Source organism: Adiantum capillus-veneris, chromosome 18 (assembly GCF_014529385.1).
Source record: "Adiantum capillus-veneris isolate H3 chromosome 18, ASM1452938v2, whole genome shotgun sequence".
Taxonomy (NCBI): Eukaryota; Viridiplantae; Streptophyta; class Polypodiopsida; order Polypodiales; family Pteridaceae; genus Adiantum; species Adiantum capillus-veneris.
The window spans coordinates 137,589,586-137,611,605 of NC_140948.1; the positions used below are offsets into that span (position 1 = coordinate 137,589,586).

The window sequence follows — 22,020 nt, forward strand, 5'->3', positions numbered from 1 at the left end:
CTCTCACTCTTTTTGGAAACCCTCCTTTATTAGAACATGCTCTCCATTTGCCCACCTTGACCGGCCATATGAGTTGTCCCGACTCACTTTGGAGTGCTCTCTCCCTAGCTCATACCTCTCACATGAGCGCTTCCTCACCCCGAGATGTAAAGTGCCACCAAAACTTCATGATGTCGGCATTGAATCATGCCAATCTCGTCGTGTTTCCTCTTTGCCATAGCCTCAAACGGGGCATTGGAAAACCAGAAAAAACAACATGCACCCACCTGCCCGCCGGCATCAGCTCACACCTTTGACCCACCCTATCTTGGCCATCAAGAATCCGATCCACAAGCTGTCATTTCTTGCCGACTTCACATGATGCGTAATACCTTCTAAATCACTGTCGAGGCCCAAAACACATCAGATGACACAATTTCCAAAGTGATCAAACCGGCTCAAAACTGGTCCCTATCGAAACTTCATAGCTCTATAACTTAGCTTGTGAGACTTTGATTTGTTGACCTGAAAAGACCGATATGCGCCATAATTTAAGCCATGTGTATTTGTCACTTCAAACGAAGTTCGACCATCTGTCCCCATTTGCCCTACCCGTCTCATATCTGCAACCACTTCCAGCTTTAAATTACAATAACTTTCTCACCGGGGCTCCGTTTGATGAGCCATCTGGACCAACTTGTAAATCACTTCAAGCACCACAATATTGGCCTATGAGACCACTTTTTGACAATCATCACTGCATCATGGTCTGCAGGCAGCAACCTCATGTGATGGCCTCAAGACCACAATTAGCATTCTTTCCAATCATCTCTTGACGTCATAGCAGAATCTGGCCTAAACCATCAGTTTGTCAAAACCCCTTGAAAATGCAGTTAGGTCGTTGTATGCCCGCAAAGTGGCACAACATCCACCCCCTCTAAACCTGCACATTCTCCGGTATGTGCCAATATTTATTTAAACTTTGAAGCAAAACCCTATAAACACATAACCACTACCCCGCTGTGTGCATGCTTTGAAAAAAAAATCCAACCTTCATTAGAATATAGCCTCCTCCAGGATCATAGGGGAGACATAAGAATTTCCCAATAGTAGAACATAAGTATGAATTGACCCATAAACCATAATGAACACCACTTGGATCATATGGCATAGAAGTCAACCGCTCCAGGTCATGAACATCTCGAGCTCCACCCAGATCAAATGGCATATCCATCAATTGGTTTGGAATATGCATATAACCCTCTCTGCCTGGATCAAAAGCTAGCAAAAATTCCCCTATATCATAGGGTAACATTAAATCCCATAAAGCATTAGGCATCATTACATATTTCCATATCCCTTGTGCAACCTGCTCCGCCAATTGTTGATCATCAATTATGGGTAAGAGCATTGGTAATGTAGCTTCATCCCCTCGAGCAGTAGAATTTTGGTCCCGCTTATCAGAGTCCTTGAGTGCTCTGGAAAACCTCTCTTCATGTGGTTCCCGAAAATCATCACGAAAAGTTTCCCTTCATATCCAAAGTCTAGTAGAACCTCATCCAGCAATTGCATAAGGTACTCATAAGTTGCATCTGGATAAACTTGCTTATGCACGAAATCAAATTGCTCAGTACCCTTAGCATCCATAACTAAGAATCCTTCCAAAGCTTCGTTCAATAAACACATAAGCTATCATGAGTCCACCGCTTTAGAAAAATTCTCTACCATGCACATCTCAGGCAGCAAACTAGGCTTTCGCATATGGTATGCACAATATTATCCATACGTGCTATAGATTGATCTTTGAATCTTCTCGTTCTCGCTCAAATATCTTTGAACTTCTGTAGCACAAAGCTCAGCATGCTTATGGAAAATTGCATCCACCATCCTATCCATATGATCAGCACAATGAACCCAATTATAGGCAACACCAAGAGATTACACTTGATCCTGCACCCCCTCTGAATAGACACCATTAAATTGAGGATCAATCTTCCACATTATGATCCCTGCATCACCAAAGCTTGATAAAGAAGGAGTCTACACCCCCTCTAAATCATCACCCTGCGGATCTTCAAGCACATTCTCTTGCACATTCAGGCCCTCAAAATCTAGTGTATCCAAACCCTGTAGATGTTCATGCACATCTACACCCTATGAGCCCTCATGTGTGGATAATCCCTGTGAATCATCATGCCTTTCTCGACCCTGTAAGTCTCCTTTATGATAATAATCTATAAAATCCCTTTGCGACCTGGTGACAACAGATTCATACTATAGAGATTAGATTCCTCATCCAAGGATCTTCTTTTCATCATTAGAAAATCCTACCTAGTCTCTTGGTCCACATCCCTCATGAAAAGGCTAATTTTACTCCTAGTCATGGAAACCATCTTAACCCATATCTCTCGATCTCTCTTCACAACATCTTTTACATCAGCAATCATACATGCAAAAATTTACGGATGCACAATCCCTTCCTTTCAATCACGACGCCCACAAGTTTCACAAACCCAGCATGATCCATGACACACAAAACACTACCTTGATAAACATTGCACATCTCAAGTTCTTGTAGTTGATGCCCTTTTGAAGAGTTAGGGATGTGCCATCTTGGTCCCTCTTGCTTTGATTTGGTGTGTTCATGATCGTCATCATTGCCAACATATCCATTGTATCTATCCCTAGAATCATCATCATGCTCTTTGTGACTCCTTCGCTCATTGTCCTTGTGGTGATGATCCCTTCTATAATTGTCCTCTGCCATGGTCTCTTTGTCTTTCATACCTTCTCCCATGTTGATCATGTCTTCTGTGATCTCCATCCAACATCATGTCAATCATGTCTACTATGTTCAATTTTGCACCACCATATTTTAAAATCTTTTGATGCACTTGATGGTCAATGGTGATCAAAAAAGCATGGATCATGTCTTCGTGCATCGAAGAACTCTTGTGCACACATTGTATGGTGCAAGTAACATCGAAGAAACAGGTTGCAGAGCGTGGGAATTCCCAAAATCATGATGTCGATGCCATTCACTTAGTATTATGTGGTTATATAGGTTTTAAAAAGGGTGTCTTAGAAAAGTAGTAGGTTATTAAATCCATGGACAATATTGTCATTGCAAGAGAGTTATACCTAAAACAAAAGCATGGAGTTGATCCAAGACTCTAAGTCTGCATCATGTGATGGTTGTTTTAAATCAACGATAGAGTTTTGTGTTACGTGGAGAAGCCTGTGAACTGTAATTTCCTCAAAATTGTTTTAGACCAACCAGGCAAAAATCCCTACATAAAGTGTGTGCTTACCCAAAAAATTTGGGATGTGACACTCTAGGAAAACCAATAGGGAGCTAGTCTATCTCTTTTTTTAGTACATTGTTCACATCAAGCATTGTATCTGCACAGGAATTTCTTTATGATGCATCCTTTTCAATTCTCTATACCAAGTCTCCCCAACTTTTTTGCATGTGAACTTCAAGTTGATTGCTTTAATGTGCAATACCATTGTAGATCAGTATGTATTTTAGAATATTTAAACTGAACTCGAACTAAACTCTATTTGTTATTCTGCGATGCTCCTTGTGAAAGAAAAACTATTTCAATATATATTTACACACACTTGGAGCCTTGAGCATTGCTAAATTAGGATTCGTATAACTGTGATTGTAAAGCCTTACTAGTAGCATGAAACTATAGTGACTAACATGTGTAACTATAACTAACATTACCTATATTACCCCTTAAATGTACCTACAGAGTAACATGCATAACTTTATGGTCAATGCATAACTACTCTACACAAAGTAGGCATAACTATATGGTCAATGCAACCACTTTGCACAAAGTAGGCACCCTTAGGCATATCCTTACCATTTGGAATCCTAGATGCAAGCTCCTCCTGAAACCCCCCGCCCCCCTTTTACCCAACCCGCAACCACACACATGGTATCTACCACCTTATCCTGAAATATTAAATCCTATTTCTCTATCAAGATAGAGTACATTAACACATAGAAATATACTTCATAGGCTTTTCCTATAATAAATTGTGAGCCCAATTGTGCCACTTATGCATTGAACTTAATTTGACTATCTAATCTTACCCCTACCTATACCGCTTTAACCTTAGATGTTAAATGTTTTCGTTTATTGTTGGGGTGTGATAAATCCACACCACCAACTGGTGAAAACCTCTCTACATTGGAAGACTACACTTTGACATCATTGTTTACATCATCATATGCTCTCCCTCTACTCTAGAAAAGAATCCTAAGCTACACACTTTGTATCCCACTCATTACCCATCATTCTAGCCTACTTTGAACTCGTGCTTTGCATCTAGTTTAACATTAATCTACTCATGATTTTCTACTTCCGTTAGTGTCAATCTCTCTATTTAATCTTTTGTAATTAACACAGTAATCACACCATGAATGACACTCATTTTTTGTATAACCCCATTCCCTTATATTTACATAGTTAAACCTTATTCAAACTCTAAGCCAAGCTAGATAACCACTCTCATATTCCAATTTTTTACACACCACCTACCCACTCAATCTCTTCCTCTCTTGCCTCTAAGATAGTACAACACATTTCAAGCTTTAGATCTTTCCATAGTGGCTCAACCTTTTTAACTTCTTTGTCTACAATAAACCAAGCAAGGTTATGCTCTAGCCTAATGCAAACATCTTCTTCAATACATCTTTCTCATTACACTCCCTCTCTTACCTTTAAGATAGCGCAACACATTCCAAGCTTTAGATCTTTCCATACTAGCTCAACCTACACTGACATGGATCACAAATGATAGGTTCTTTTGACACTTGTAAAAGGTATCCAAGGCTAACCAATCTGTTATTCCTTTCAAGGTAGAGAACTCGTTCATCTTTATCGCTTCATGGGCAACATGTAAGTATCTTTCCTTCAATGTTTCTTTAATTTCCCTCCAACTCTGAGAGTTCTTCACTACTCCCATGTCACGACAATGTTGTTTCCACCATATATTTGCTTCCCTAGAGAGGCGAAACATTCCTAGCATTGCTTGATTTACAGGTGTGATCCTTACAGCAGAGAAATAATCATCCATACTTTTGCATCTTTCTCAATATCAACACCTTCTTCTTAAAAAGAAGGTGGTTGCATTTGTTTGAGCAATAAGTTCTTTTCCTGAATTTTTCGTATACATAGCATCGTTCTGAGGGTTTTCCATCGTAGGAGTGCTTTGAGGATTCCCCTGAGTGTAAGATTTAAGCAAATGAAATAGACAAGTTTTCAAATTTGAATATCGATTTTATCAAGGTCATGGAATATGAGAGTTAGAATGTAATTTGATGCTGCTTTGCAAAAATGACTTGAGAGTAAAAATAAAAGCATCACAAAATAACTTAAGTTAACACATGGTATAACTACTATAGTGCATGCATATCAAAAGGGTTTTATGAAACAAAGACAACATATATTAGGAGAATTTGCAATATGATTATTGCCTAGTACCAAATAGTCACTATATTGCGATGTAGAAAGGCATGCTTGCTACATAGTAAGTGCATTGGACTAACTAGAATTTGTTACTTCTAGCTAATGATCACAAAATTACTATAGTTATTGCATTGGACTTAGGATTTGCTACTTCTAACTAGCAATTCAACATAGTTACTATACAATAATTTTGTTGGACTTGGGATTTGCTACTTCTAACTAGCAACTCCACATAGTTGTTGTATAGTAATTGCATTATATCAAGGATTTAATACTTCTATGTAGCAATTACACATAGTTATTATATAGGAAGCCTAGAGGTACTTGGAAGTTGCTACCTCCATCTAACAAATATAGACTTCTCACATAGGAAACCATGACTTTGGTAGTTCAATCTAGCAAAAAGCTCCTTACTTCCTACTTCAATCTAAGAAGTACATGGAACCCACAACTAATTGCTATATGGTAACATGTCAAAAGCTCCTTGTGTCCCTTCTTCACTTGGGGTGATAGTGGCAGAAAAGGTTGTAGATGATTTTATCACTCCAACCCTTTTTATTATAATTTCAAAGTTCAACATCGCTGTAGAGGCGTTTTTTGTAAACAAGGGAGTTCATGGATGAGATCTTGGCAATTTTATCCTACTTCTCACTTTTAGATTTCCATCGATACCTTAGCATTCTCTTTCTAGCATGTTTTTTGGTTGAATAAGCACTACCACACTAAACCCATTGGAGAAGAGATGCATGTCGTCAAAATTGTCACGTCTTTGTCATTACTATGTAGTTCTTACATCCCTTCCTCACGTAGCCATTTGCATTGAGATAACGACCTAATGCTTTGCTTAATGTGGGAGGACAAGATGTGCCTATGTACCAAGAACATAGCACTCAACTATAATCTCACCTCCTACCAAGATAAGGGTGCATTCGCACAAAGGGGAGGGCAAGTGTAAAGCTATGCTCAAATTTATTTTTTTGCACCTACCCAACAAAGCTTTTGCAATACTAAGTTTGTTGTTTTTGGCAAAGTTAACCCTACGGGTGTTCATTTTGGAGCTACGCGACACCATGGCAAGTTGTAACAAACCTTTTGCAAATGAAAACTTCCAAATCATCTGACACGCTTTGCCCCCTCTAGCTTGGCAAGCAGGTGCGCTCTAAGGGACTGCCTTGTTAGTGGAAGGCAAGATGCAAGCCTAGCTTGATCTCTTTTTGGCTTTTTAAAAGAAGCCTTAGAGGAGAGTTGAGTTAGGCATACTTTCAATGTTTTCAATGATGATTGAGACTTACCTTAAATGTTATTTCAATTTTGAAATGTTAAATGGATCTTTTTATATCACCTTTCATTTCACATGTTGACATGCCTTGATTTTTCTTGCATTCTATTGTTTTAGAATGCTAAAGTGAAAACCTTACATAATTTTAATAAATTTTATTTATACATATACATATATATACTATTTATTTATTTATATTTATATATAAACATACAATATTATTTATTTATTTATTAATGAGCTTTTTTTATTTCATCTTTCATTTCACAACCTCACATGGTTCGACTTTTCTTGCATTCTATAGCTTAATTCCAATCAATGTTTGGGAAAGTCTCTTTTATTAAACGACCAACAATGTTTGAGAAGGTTTTTTTTTCCTAAGCGGCCGAGTCTCTTGCATGTAAAGATGCAAACCGGAACTATTGGTAAAAATTTCAAATTTGCAAGATTTTGGACTATTTTCTCATGTATTTTTTCGGTTTTTTTCCCCTTTACCGTTGCTTGTAATCAGCTATCTCGATTTTCAGCAAGCTCAAGGCTAAGCTGAGGCACACCTCTCCTAAAGACTGGCAACCAAGTTTCCTCCTCACAAAGAAGAAAACAAAAAATTCTAACGCAAATTTTGAAATTTGCAAGATTTTTGAGCTATTTTCTGACATATTTCACTGGTTTTTCTCCCCTTTACCATGGTTTGCAACCAGCTAGTCTCAATTTTCAACTAGCTCAAGGTTAAGCTGAGACGATCCTTTCCCGAACAACAGTGACTCCAGCTGAGCTCAACATAATGATGTCATCACCCTCACACTTTTTTGCACTGTGGCATTGAAAGTGAGAATGTACTAATTAATATATAAGTGTCTTCCAATCTTCATCAAATAAGTGTCTTCCAGTTTCCAGCACTTCATAGTCCAGACGTTTGAGATGAGGCGTTTGATGGCCTGTGCAGAAATATTCGTGTGATGCAAGGTTATTTGTGCTTCATGCAGGTGAGTTGCATTTACGCAGTCTGAGATTTTCGCAAACTATGCAAATCTTCAAATCTAGCATTCGCTCTTGGAAGCCCTTGTAAAACACAATTCAAATCGCTGCAAAAATCTTAAAAGCACGATGGATTTTTCCCTGTTTGCATGCATCCAGGAATGTTTTCATCGCATGTCAACCTTCTGCACAGGCAGATGGTACATATTGGGCACAACAGAAGCTGAATGTTCACCTTTACTGGAAATGTACAATGTACTTGGGAAGCAGCTGTTCCCCTTTTGTCACCACGTAGATGTCTTCAGAACCGCCTTTTTTATCATCTTCACCCAACTTACCACACATAGCATTTGACAGGAGCATCATTCCACTCCCTCCAGAGTATGGGATGGAAGTATCTGGGTTTGCTGCTGTATAGACACCATGCCCATAAGCTGTCCCACATCTGATTGGCACACCGTCTGTCCCACCTACCTTAAATCCTTCCTTCACTATTTTGTCAATGCTCTCTGCGTTTGTTCCATGAAAGACAAGTATCTCATCGACTGGTTTTCTTTCAGCTAAAAATTGCTGCTTTACATTTTGATATCTATCGTACAAGACTTGGTTCCACACAAACTCCACTTTCTTGACCTGCAATTTGTTTAGTAAATTAGAAAGCTACAATTGGGAGAATTGAACAGATTTGCATACGAAAGCTTCCAAGGAGGCTTACTTTTCGTATCTTGTTTGTAGACATCCTGAAAAACTGCGCTTCTGCAAACCGAAAATGCATCTCATCGATGGTGTCACCCTTGTAACTAGAAGGTGAAGCATCTAGGACTCTCCTTTCAAAAGCAAGGTTTGCCTTGTTTTGTAGAGTCTGCAGAGTTAAAGCATTGCTATCCATGTTCTTATAGTGGACTACATACTTTGGTAAAGCTTGATCTGGGTTGTAAATGACATATTCATCAAACTCGGTGCCTCCCGATGCTTTGCTATTTCTCACGGAGAACACTGAGTCGTAATTTTTCCGGACTGTTTTATAGTCAAGATCTGGCCTTGCTGAGGTTAAGCTGCATCCCAATTTATGCATGAGTGCTTGACTTACACTGAACTTCTAGCTCTACACACATTTTCCAAATCTAAGCAAAGCCTAATTTTCTTGTGCATACCATGGCAACGGAATTTCTTGTGCTGATTACTTGTGCATACCATGACAGTGGATTCAGGACAGAAGTTTACCTCCATGGTCTTCCAATCAGGACCTCGCAAAGGAGTAGCTTGTTGGAACCCTTTGTGTACAGCTGGTGGGCACTCTTTGATGAATCTGTAGCAAAATAGACACCCTGCAAGAAAATAATATGGCTCTATTAGGCAGCTCATTGAAAAGGTGATTTTGACATGGGCAGGTATTTATCACTTCTAATGTGTATATCCTGGGCAGATTTATCTTGCCTATCCCTTTTATCTTGGGAAACTCACTTTGTGTTTCTATCTTACCCTGCCGAACATGTTGTTCTTGTGTGGAGGAGGCAAACGAAAGCCGTCAGTTGTGATGCCTTTAATGCCTTCATCATTGGTCCCATGAAAGAGGAGCTGAGTTGGTTGTAGAACATCTATCGAATCTCTCTGAGCCTGTAAAAAATTCAGCTGAAGCTTTGTGTTTGTGACTTTTTCAATCTTTGTCACAACTGGGAGGATGCTGTGCGTAGGTTGAATAAACTTTTCTGTTCTGTCCTTAACCTGTCACGAGTGCGTTTTGAGATGTTAGTGAGCAGGATTAATGGGTACAATTGACTTCTAATTGCTACTAGATATACACAACACACCATATGATACTCTGCTGCAGTTTCTTTTTCTGAGCATAGGGTTTCCAAGAAGGGTCCAAGGACAGTTTCACTTCTAAGCTTCTTAATTTCTGAGTCAATAATTAACCGTTTCTCTTTTGATTGTTTCCATATCAATTCTTTCTGTCTCTGTGCTTTTATCTTGTCAATCTCCGCACATTGTTTGCAAGGCTTAGACCCACATTTTTCACTGCATAACAAAGTGCACGGATGCTCACAGGTGAGAGTCTTCCCGCATGGAAGTCTGCACATCATTGCATGTGGGATCTTTTCAGTCACTTCCCAGCACACACATTGCTTTTTATGACCACATGAGTCGAGAGTGATCCATATTGTCTCCTTACATTTTAGGCTCGTTGCTGGCTGTGAACATAACCTTATTGTGGAATGTTGGCATTCAGGAAAAATGTGGGAAACTTCAGCTTTGCACAGAGCATGTTCCCCATTATGGCAGGTCCTTGTGCAATGATGGCCGCATGCCATGGTTGCGTTGCAAGGTTTAGCACATACGTCGGGAGAAAATCTTACCGCCCTTTCATGGTGCAACGGGAATGGGGGATCATTAGGGTGCCTTGGACAAACTAGAAATATGTTTTCTCCAAGGCAGTTATGAGCTCTGAAGCACTCATCTACAAGAACCTTCCAATGCGGAGATGCTTGAGACAGAGTTTCAGCATTTCCGCAAATATAAAACCCACCACGCGCTCTTGATACTGTCACACCAAGCCTGTTCTGTGCTGTGAGATGCCCAATTTTTCTGTTCAATGTGAGTACTTCAAACTGCTGGCAGCTACACTTTTGACCACACAAACGCTATAGCCATAATTCTGTTTCTTCTTGACACTCCGGTTTTGGTGAATGATACACACTTTATTTGCCTAGTTACAATGCTGTATAATTTGTATGAAAAAACACCCAATCCTTAGGCTGCGCTTGAGGGTTTTAGAAAAAACTGGAGGGACTTTTTGTAAAAGGAACTGCACTAGTTTCTATGCCATCGTACTTGTCTTTACCTGGTTCTTTGGATTTAAGCAAGCCTCTTCTAGCAAACCAACAACATGGTCTAGCAGGATTATTGTTACCTGGAATCGATCTATTGTTTGGACATCCACGGACTCTTCCCCTTGTTTGTGCTCACTTAATAACTTCCGTATTTCTGTAACCTACATAGGCAGTAAGGTCTTTAGAACTATAGGAAATTATTTTGTAAGAAGTTATGGCATGTATTCAACAATAAGTGAACCTGTCCGTTATATGCACAAATAACTGTAATCTCATGGTGCTTGTGCCCTTCCGAAAGAAGCCACTTTATTAATGCGAGCACCATGTATGCTTCTCGCTTATTGCTGGGGCTGCGAGCAGCTGTTTCCTCGACCGGATGATTCCAGAAGTAGAAAGTAGATTTCATACACTTTGCTGGTCTATTTCTTACTCCGTTGACCACAGAAAGGTTAGATCTGAGATTAAGATAGATTGGTTGAATCATCTGGAGAAACTCTTCCCGCATTCTTGATTGTAGACCAAGAGTCTGGAAGGGTAGTTGGTTATGTTCTGCAAGCCTTTCCAGCATCGAAATTCCCAAATTATGCCTGAAATTAGAGTGGTGTTCAAAAAGCACAATGAGAAGCTTAGGTCCTGTCCATTGACACAAGAATATTTAGAAATTTTCTCGTGTAGGAAAACAGAGTCCTTTTCAGTGTTTTTCATACAATGCATAACATCATGAGCTTCTGTGAGGGAGGCACGGCATACCTAGCTAGGTACGATTGGGGGCAGGGGACCGCCGGCCCGGCGGTTCCCTGCCCCCAATCGTACCTAGCTAGGTATGCCGTGCCTCCCTCACAGAAGCTCATGATGTTGAAGTAAGTCACAATGTGAGAATTATTGTGAGAATTTGTCCAAAACTTCGTGTGTGAGCTTTGCATACCTGACCTGAAGCTGGTGACATTTAACAGATGGTCTAAGCTGCTTATGATCTCCCACTAGTATAAGGTGTTTTACATTTGGAGAAAGGAATGCCATCAGGTGGGGCTCCAAGATCTCTGCTGCTTCTTCCACCAATACAATTGCAGGTGAAACTGCAGCCAGAATGTCCTGATTAATGGCCGCACCCTGTATGTACACAATTAACGCGGTTAGTTTATTCACTCTTTTTGGTCCAAGAATACATATTTCAGTATTTCTGTAATATGTTCTACTGGTTTCAATTTGGAAATTGGACACATGATTCTTTAGTAATTTTGCCCTTGAATATTTATCTGGGATGCGTACACATTGATTTATGTTGTGGGGAAGGCAACACATGCATTAGCTGACGTAGCTCATTGCATGGACTACATAAACCTTTCATGGAAATTATATAGATTCCACCAGCCTGCAGTTTTTGTGAAACAGTTACCACTCAGACTGAGGTTGTGGATCAAGAACTTTCACAAAAGAAGATGAGCTTGTAAGCAACAATCTCTCTTATGGACTTGGAAGGAGAAATTAGAACTAGAACAGTTCGCAGGTTACTTGGAATTCTTAAATTTCTAGAAAACTTTGGTTCATGTATAGCCCCTTGTTGTAAGACTCTAGTATCTGTAATGTTGAAATTCTAGTTGGAAACCTCAATCGGGGTTATGTGCAGCATCGATAAGTATCATAGTTCATGCCAATGAATCCAGCACACAAGTAAACCGTCAAGTAATCCTGATTGACCATTTCTCGATGCTCGATCTGGTCCTGGTTGACCTAATGGACATTAACAAACAGTACCATTCTCGGGATGGGAGAACTTACTGTCGTTGTCATTCCAATAACTTGTGCTTCTCTCAGAATAGCAATTCTTCTTTGTTTGTTGATTTCAGCATTTTCAAGGCACACTTGGTCATATTGTTCTTTTATTTCAGCAAATCTCCTGCTACAGTCATCGAGGTTTTTCTGCATAATAAGCAGTATGAGGATGCATCGATGCTCGCTTGACAGCTCCCATGGATCAGCCTCCAGAAGCCAACTATACCCATTCAGGTCAAACTGCATGAAACATGCTGATTGCTCACTGCTATATTGAAGGGAGAACATGCCAAAATAGAAAACCAAAAGCTTTATAAGCTAGCTGGCAACGCGAAAGAGCACTTACGTTGACAAGTGGAAGACTCTTGAACAGCTGTGTCTTATGCTGTTGAAGGTCTGGTAATTGTAAGAAGTCTTTGGATAGCCAATTTGTGTCTTCTCTATTCTTAGATCTAGTATGGTCTACTCTCTTAATGTCATCCCAGAGGTGATCGTACTCTTCTTGCTCTTCATTGTCTTCTTGCGAATCCTGTTCCTTGATAGCTGCTCCTTTTTCTTTAATTGGATTGATAGATAGATTACTTGTGGAACTAAATGGCATGAACTTAGAAAAGCAAGCCTGCACACAATCGAATACTGCCTTTTGCGGCATCCATTTCTTTAGTATCTCGTCAAGCTTCTTCTGGGATAACTCTGGTTGGCCTTCTGCCCTGCCCGGTCTGGATCACTGGGTTTCTCTTATTTGGATCTTGAGACATGATCAGATCCTTACCACCCTTCACAATGAACAACTTCTGCAGGAAGCCTCGTAAGGATGACTGTGTTGATATTGTCTTGACATCAAATGTTTGACAGTTATGTAAGCTGCTCAATGCTTGCCTCAGTTCTGCTTGAAGCTTCTTTAGCTTGTCACAGTTGGCTATCCAGTTACTGTGCGAGAGCTTATTATTTCTGCTATTTATTAGAAGATAATGCAGGTTGGAAGGTGCCAGCTTGTCAGATTTACACTTTCCTCCAACACGCACAATGCTGTTTAGTGGACAGAAATCTAGACATGACTCCAAGAATTGATCAAGGGCCTTGTTCTTGTAAGTCACGATGAGCACTGACTTTGTTGGTAGCGTACTTGCAGAGAGCAAGAGCTCTACAATTTTGACTGAAAGAAACGTTTTCCCTGCAAGATAATATGGTTGTCTTTTAAATCAAATATACCTCTTCATTTTTTTAAGTCCTGGTAATTACAATAGTTAGCTATAACAAAAAGTCTACAAAGAGAAAAAATTGTAGAGTTTTAGCACCTGTCCCAGGAGGACCTTGGATCATGGCCAGCTGGTGTTGCAGTATGTGATTTACTGCATCAATTTGGGTATGGTCCAATATAGATTTAAATCCTCGTGGTATTGGTGGCACCATTGCATGGATCCCAGCTTTGAGCTCTCCATAAGTAGAGCTGGAGTCTTCTGCACACAGGGAACTCCAGTTGAGTAGTGTTGAGCCATTCAAGTAATCAGGAGGCTTCTTTGAGGGTTTTGCAAGCACAAGCTCGCAAGCAAAGGGTATCATCTCTGCATCCAATTGTTGCAGTGCTTTAAGCACAGGTTCATATGCTCTGTAGTACGCAGGAGATTCAGCAACTACCATGTTTGACGCATGCAAGATTCTTGCCCATGGCGACCCTTGTGATGATGGAGAGTCAGATGCTGGGCTGTCCTTTAGAACTTCCACAAAAAGAACTGTTTGTGTTTTTGACTTCAATTCACACCGGGCTGCTGTCGCCCAAATTGGGTTTCAGAAGCAACCTCCATTGTCACATATACAATGGAGGCTGCCAGGAAGCGGGAGCTTTGGATGTGAGTGATTAGCCTGACCATCTGTTAGTTGGAGACCCACCACAAGGCCAGGCGAAGAATACTCAAAATGAACCCCCATTGCAGAGACCCCGAACCAAACAGTCATGTCCCTGGGATCAAGATGGCCGCTGGTGAAATCGGCTAAGCCTTTCTTGATTGATGCAAAAGCATCCTCTCGCAAAAGCCGAAAATAGGTGTCAATATATTGTTCTGCGCTGTCATAGCTTCCCATCAGTTTGGCCACGGGTAGATGCTGGGCAGAGGATACACAATTACCCATCTCTGAATCAAGGGGAAGTAAGGAAAGCTTGTTCCAACTGACTTGTAGATTGCCTACTTCCAGGCCTTTTGCATGTGCAATAGCATCTATCACTTGCATAGAGAATGAAGTTTCTTTTGTTTCTGAGAGACTCTTGTCAGCTGGTTGCTGAGGCTCCGCACGCATGTTCAAAGTTCGGATGAGAGAGAAAAGAAAGGGTAGCTCTTCTGGGAGCTCTTTGAGTATTCTAAGCACTAGAGTTTGGGTTGAGACCACCAACTTTGATAATGGTTCCCCCCATTCTGATTCAAGGGCAAGCTTGAACTGCAGGTTTGCAGGTTTGAGAATAAGCCTTTGGAAGAGTGGATGTGAAGGCTCACATTCTGCCTCCTGCAATTCCATGAGGAGTTTACAGAGTGATGCATTTTCTGCTGTCATGAATGGGCTTTGAACCAAGAGACGGAAGAATTCCTTCGCCAACTTCAATTAGAGTGCAGTGAACACTGTTTTCTGGAACTGATCGCAGACTTCAAGAGCAAGCCTAAGCATGAGAAGAATCAATTTTCTATCAGGGTTGGGATGACAAAGAATTAGCAGGATTCCATGTGGACCTTTAACAAGCTCTTGGACGATGGCATCTATATGCACATCTTCGCTGTGAATCATGGAAAGTAGTGTGTTCAAGTATGACATCATATCACTGGTGCTCCGTGCTGAGCAGGCCACCAAGCCTGTGTATATGGCGCGGGGCTTTTCAGAGCATCTATTGCAGATATACTCCAAGGTGTCACCAACTTGGAGGGTTATAAACCCAGTGTGGCAACAGCTGTCGGGCGTATCAAGCAAAGGAATTCTGAAGTAGATATTGATAGGCTGCTCTGCTTCGTGAGGATGGCTTTGGGGCCTGTCAGTACAGGTTTTGAGAAAGTTGCCATAGTCAGATGTCAGGTTGAGTTGACAGATGGTCAGTTGAGCTGACAGAGAGTGCCTCGTCTGAGCTGAGGGCGGGACAAGGCACTGCAGCTGGAAACTTGTGATTGCGAGGATGAAGGCCCACGTTTGGATTGAGAAGATGACATTGCACGCTCTGGGCACGGATAAACGCCAAGGTCTTGCTTCCTGGTAAAGGATGGCGAGCTGGCTCGAGTGAGAAGAGCTAATTAGCCTTGGAACCGATGGCAGATTGCCATCATGTTTACAAGATCGTTTGGAGGTGATTGTCATTGTCAGATTCTGTGAGTGAGAGGCCTCAGAGCGTGAATAGCTACGCTCTGAAGCTGCGATCCCCCGCTTTGGGGGATTGCCCTTTAAGAAGGCGGCCATCCCTAACCGGTGAAAACAAGAGGAAAACAAGTGATAAAAATCATAAGGCCCGCCGTAAAATGGAACGACTAAGGACCTGGTCGCCTGCACCCACTATGCAGCCCGCCTGCCCGGTTTGCCGGTAGTGCAAAGTCTCATGACTACGTGGGCTGGGGCAGGTCAACCGTTGTTGGGGAGGGTCGTGAAAATAGCTCGACATTGTGGTGGGATGGCTGCCCGGCGGCTACGGCCCAAGCGAAGGCGATTTTTGCAATTAAATGAGGATCTTGCTGATTTTGAGGGCATAAGAACAAAAAGTTTCGACTTTTTATGTGACGTGACTGAGCTTTAATGGGTGCCTTCTCTCTCTACTTGACTGGCTAGCTACCGGCTGAAGGGCAGGGTATCAGACCACGCGACTAGGCTCTAAGTAAAATGCATAAGTAGGGGCAAAGAAAGCTTGGATCATCATTTATGTAGGCTCTGCATTTAAATCTAAAATTAAGAGATTCTTTTGGCAAGCTGTTAGCTCATTAAGTGTGTATTGTGGAAATAATTGTTCAATGCCCAAGTGACATCGTAGCAACATCCATCAAGTCTAGGAATGCCCATTGCCCAATCTAGCTTTCACTTAGCCATTTTGATTAGATATTTCATTGCAATAACAAGTGATAAATCACAAGGCCTGCCATGTGGAAGATATATAAAAGCTCATGTTGATCATGTGGAAGAATCAAGATATAAGTATTAAGCAAGTAATAAAACCACGAGACCTGTGCTGCAACTAAAATTGAAAGCAAAAAGCAAACAAAACTATCAAGGCATGGCATAACCGTGCCTCTTAAATATAAAGTGTTTTAATAATGCCTTGTTCTTAATATTTCAAAAGTTCTATTATTAATTGTTTTTGAAGATGCTAAAGACGGTCAAAGATATTACTACCTCCCCTTCCCCAAAAAAACATCCCCTTCCTCGTCCCATAAAGATGAACGGTGTTGATTTGCAATGCACAGCTCGAGGCTTAGAGAGAGAGAGAGAAAGAGGGTTGAATCATGAGGCTTGCCCTGCTGTGTGTGTGTGTGTGTGTGTGTGTGTGTGTGAGAGAGAGAGAGAGAGAGAGAGAGAGAGAAAGAGAAAGAGGGAGGAGCAGAGCTATCCTTATAGCATAAGCTGCCTTGCTTTGAGAGTAGAGGCACGTTCGGCTGGCTACGACCTGGCCCGGTACGTGACTCTACCAAATAAAAAATACGGCGTCCGTCCTAGGTGATAGGAATGTGCGTGAGGGTTAACATGGCGCCCTTCCTGGTGTAGATTCCGTCCTCGAAAGCTATTGAGTTGAAGCTCGTTCGTCGAGGTGGAAGAGCATTTGAGGTGAATGTCCTTAGTCTTCTTCAGTCATTGCAAAATCAAACAACATTGGCACAATAATTGCATTCTCATATACAATTAAAGAGCATATGCAGTTGTAGGCAGACAATTTGATTGGTACTAGAATTTTAAACCATTTGTCAGCAATAAACATTAAATTGCAATATAATCAAACACATAAACAATTGTAAAGATAAAAAATTAAACAAGTTTGGGGTCGCTAATTTAACGATCGAAAGGCACTAAAGATCGACTATTAAATCCATGGGCAAGCTTCTCAATTTTCTTTGGTCAATTAAGTTGTTTAATCGCGAGAGCCAAGTATTTCATGTCCGAGGGCTGACTGGAGGCTATACCTAGAAGACCTCGTAGTTAAGCTACGATAAAAGGAATTCTCATGAAATCATTGCCTGACTTATTTACTTTTCTTTGACCCCCCAAAGTTTTTTCACAATGATTCAATTTTGATGTGCGTGTTTATTTTGTATGCCTTGGGTTTTTTGCTTTTCAAGAAAAAGCACCCACACTGGGAACCTCTAGGTCTCTAGTACCATAAGCGATACATGTGAGTGGAGTACCAAATCAACCTGAGGTTTCTCTTCCAGCTTAAGATTTTACATTGTGGCACTTTGATTTTTTTGTTTGTTCGTTTTTAGCATTTTAATTTTGTAACTTTGAGGGGTCATATAACACTGTTACCCTCCCCACGCTCATCACACTAGTAAACTCCCTTTATAATACTTAAGCTAAAGGTCAATAGGGACTAAGTCCACTAAAAAGCCCTAGTACATTGCACACAATGCTGCCTAAATCGGATTAAGAACTTAAGTAACCATAGATTATTAGGAAGGCATTCCCCATGGTATTAAGAGAAGATCTCTAACACCTAGCTTGGTCAAACTAGTTTAGTCGGACTGTTTTATTTTAAACCTAAACAAGTGATTATGACAAAAATTACATTGAATTTAATGTTTGATACTAAGCAAATGCATTGAATATTATGCTACCAATCACTATTAAACTAGACAAACATGGATGCAAAAAGATAAGGGGCAATGCTAATAGACAAGAAACACCTGTTTGTGTTGATGGTCGTGCTTGATTCGAAGTGTGAACGAGAGAAAGATTCCATGAAGATCCAAATCCTAACAATAGCAACACGTTCCTGTACACACTGGGAAACACAAAGAATACCTCTAGGAGGCACGTCAGTGGGAAAAGGTACCAACACTCATTGAACACAATTAAAAAACATAAGTAACCCTAACCTAATTATTTGCACTCCCCCTAGAGAGTCAAGGGAATGGGATATTGTAGAGATTGGGGGGAAACCCTAAGACTAAACCTCTATCCTCGTCGTCGAAGTTATCATCCGTGAAACCATATGTGCCATCCGTATAGTCATGTAGATCTTCTTCATCATCAGAGGCACCAATGTTTACTAAGAAGGTCACTAGACGCCTATAGTCATCTTGGTCAAAAGGATAGGCTTGTGCAATGGGAGATACACTCTCTACTAAGTATGAATCAGTCGTGGTCAAGAGACGTAACAGCCATTCTAACTCCTCGAAATTTCTCTCGCATGCTAGCGTACCTACCAAATCCCATTCACAGGCAAGCACCGGAAAGACCATGTGAAACATTTGTGAGGGTACCTCTCACCCAAGGCAGGAGTGGATGACTCTAGCGTACTAGCCATATCTATACACGCAAATAGATGATGATTAGAGTGCAAATATTACAAGGGTCGTGTTCTTGTGCATAATGTGTTTTTATGATTTTGTGTTATGCCTCTTGCTCTTTTACTTTTTTATCTTGTTTTTGTCAGTATAAGGCTTTATATATACATTCCCTAAGATTGGAGATTGAGAGGTCAGGGAGGAAGGTTGAGAGGGAAGCAAGTGAATGATGGATTTCAGCAAACACTCCTCCCTTCCTTGGGTAGATCATACCTTTTGGAATGATGTCGTCACATTTTGAAACCAATTGTTCCAAGTTGTTATGGGTGAAGGCTTTAACCAATAGTTTTCGACCGCCCTATGCGTTTCATCTAATTGCAAGGGTGGTAAGGTACTTTCCCATGATTTTATTTGCAACATTGTTGTAGGTGGTGAACTTACAACGAGAGGTGCAAACTCTTTCTTGTCTTGTATGGATATGTACAATGGTAGGTGGAGGTTGTGTCGAAGCTTCTATTTCCATATAAAAACTATACAAAGAGCAAGAAGCTTCATTTGATTTCCCTGTTCCTGAGCTAGGTGGAACAAATCGTTCTTTCTTCGGTACCCAAACTAGCTCTGGAGCAGATGTGTAGCATTCCATGATTTTTTCCTTTCCCCAATCTTCAATTTGTTTTGGAGCAATAGGATTGAGCTCACATGGGTCCGGTGACAAGTAAGAACACAATTTATATTTTGGCACCCATATTTGATCATTTCCTTTATAGTAGCCTCTTGGGCTTCCAATAGTTTTTTAGGAATCCAACGCAGCGTTTCTTTACATTTCTTGGGGCGAATGGGACGTCTCTTACCAGGCTCCTGTCTTTTAGCATTGGCTATGGTCGCTAAAGAAGCTTTAGGGACCACTTGTATGTTTTCTTTGTTGTATTGGGATGGGTCTTGTGTGTCTCAAGCTTTATTTCAACTACATCAGTTGAAGATCTAGAAAGTTGGGCTATGGGGACATATGGTTCAACCTCTTGGACATGCAATGTTTTGGGTTTTATTTCCTTAAGAGGCAATATCTCAGGGACTATTGCTTGAGTGGCAGGGCTAGAGTTGGTTTCTGTGTTGTGCCACCCCCTGTCCCCCAATCAATAGTGCATTTGGTGGCTATCATCCACATGCGTCTTAGGTTTATATTACCCTCCATAGTTCCAACATGCATGACCAAAAAGTCTTGAGCTACAACCCCATTGTCATAACTGACATAAGTGTGCAAGATTCCAAAAAGCGCAGTTTTTTTCTTGTTGACACCCTTCACTTGGATAATACTCTCAGATAGAGGTGGCTTCCCTAACTGACACCACACCCCATATGATAGCAGATAATTTAGCACCCGTGTCCAATAAGGCACTATATAGCACTTTTCCATAGGTGCTGTTTAGCAATAGGGTATCGTAGAGGTGTGTCAGAGTCCAACCAATCCTCATCAATTTCAACGTGGAATGCATGTGTAACTCCAAGGTTAGCCTCTCGTTTTTGTCTTATGCGTTGTTGTCGCTCCTTACCCCCAGCTTGAGCTTGTATCTTCTTTAATTCTGTTTGTGCCTTGGCTACCTTTTCTGTATGGATGGCATGTAGCTCCTCTTGGCTTAAAGGATCATAGAATCTTTTAAATTCGCTCCCATTGAGGAATCCAATGGTTTTAACTCCATCAAGAGTCTCCACACAAATGGATCCTTGTGGGGTGATCTCACATACTCTATATGGTCTTTTTCTCGCATATTTCAACTTTTTCTTTTCGTTACGCACTCCATACATATGGACTTTATCACCAACATTGATATCTTTGTTCTTTAGATGATGGTCAAACCATTTCTTCCTCCTATCTTTCTCCACAAGTGCATTTTGCACAGCTAATTGCCTCTCTTCATCAAGCCTTTCAAGGATATATAATCGCTCAACTAAGGGGTTACCATCCCAATCTTCTTGAGAAGCTACTCAGAGACTAGGAACGACAAACTCCCATGGCATAACCACTTATTGGCCATACACCATCTTAAACGTGTGCAGTTAATGGCAACTTTGTACGCAGTACGATAAGCCCATAGAGTTGATGTGAGCTTTAAATCCCAATCTGTGCGATGAGCTTCCACCGTTTTGGTCAAGACAGAGATTAAGGTCTTGTTGGTGCTCTTGGCTTGGCCATTTGCTTGTGGATAATAAGGTGTGGACTTATGGTGAGCTATCATAAAGTTGGTAGTGAGTTCTTTTATTACTCCATTTATAAAATGAGTACCATTGTCACTCACAATCTCAAAGGGACAACCAAATCTTGTAATAATGTTCTCAAAGAGAAACTTGGCAGTTGACCTCGCATTGGCCTTACGTGTCACCCTGGCTTCCGTCCACTCTGTCACATAGTCAGTGGCAATGATAATATATCAAGATTGAGTGCTACGAGCTGCCGTACTAATTGGGCCTACAAAGTTCAAACCCCATTTTTCAAATGGTTGAGTCACTTTAATAGGATGTAAGGGCATCTTATCCTTTTGTTGTGTGATCTTGTAACGTTGGCATTCATCACATCCTTTTGCAAAAAGTGATGCATCCTTGAATAAGGTAGTCCACCAATAGCCTGATTGCAACACCTTTCTAGCTGTTAGTTCCCTTGAGAAATGTCCTTCGGCTATACCCATGTGGGCTTCTTGCAGTATGTATAAATACTCATCGTCACGAGAACAATGTCTAAGAATATCATCCTTCCCTAGCCTAAGAATATCATCCTTCCCTAGCCTGTAGAGAGTTCCTGCAATGAGAGAGTAAGGTTCACATTCTTTTAATAGTTTTTGAGCTATGTCCTTACGAAGCTCTTTGGGTGGAAAACCATTAACTAAAAAGTTCACAATCTTCTCACTCCATTCAGGTATGGTTTCGACTAGGAATAGTATCGGGCAACTCATCATCGACTCCAGTAGGGGCTTCACCATTGGGTATGCAAGACAAATGATCCACCATGACATGTCTTTTACCAGGTCTCACCACAACGGTAAATCAAACTCAAGGAGAATTAACAACCATTGTGTAATTCTTCCCGTGGAACAAGGTTTATTTACTAGATACAACAAGGCTTGATGATCAACATAGAAAACAAACTTGCTGGCCAGAAGGTAGTAGCGAAATTTATTCACTGCATAAATCATACATAAACCTTCTCGCTTTGTAGTGGTGTAGTTTCTCTCGGCACCATTCAA

General features: G+C 40.9%; 1 long non-coding RNA gene and 1 pseudogene across 5 annotated transcripts; one reads left to right on the forward strand and one right to left on the reverse strand.

Moving 5' to 3' along the window:
• The first annotated feature begins 7,432 nt into the window (after positions 1 to 7,432).
• On the forward strand, positions 7,433 to 12,582 carry LOC147436497 (uncharacterized). Of its 4 annotated transcripts, XR_015185196.1 has the most exons (5): positions 7,460 to 7,730; positions 8,458 to 8,529; positions 8,925 to 9,011; positions 11,507 to 11,685; positions 12,443 to 12,582. It is a non-coding gene; the product is annotated as an uncharacterized LOC147436497 (long non-coding RNA). The 4 variants fall into 4 exon arrangements; XR_015185197.1 differs by lacking the exon at positions 8,458 to 8,529 and having other exon boundaries at positions 7,464 to 7,730; XR_015185195.1 differs by lacking the exons at positions 8,458 to 8,529; positions 8,925 to 9,011 and having other exon boundaries at positions 7,479 to 7,730.
• On the reverse strand, positions 7,737 to 17,771 carry LOC147436498 (uncharacterized; annotated as a pseudogene). Its single transcript, XR_015185193.1, has 11 exons — positions 13,625 to 17,771; positions 12,673 to 13,500; positions 12,333 to 12,566; positions 11,479 to 11,663; positions 10,795 to 11,140; positions 10,603 to 10,714; positions 9,534 to 10,324; positions 9,205 to 9,447; positions 8,947 to 9,050; positions 8,438 to 8,777; positions 7,737 to 8,355 (listed from the first exon to the last, which is right to left on the reverse strand). The product of XR_015185193.1 is annotated as an uncharacterized LOC147436498 (transcript).
• Between the last annotated feature and the right edge of the window lie 4,249 nt (positions 17,772 to 22,020).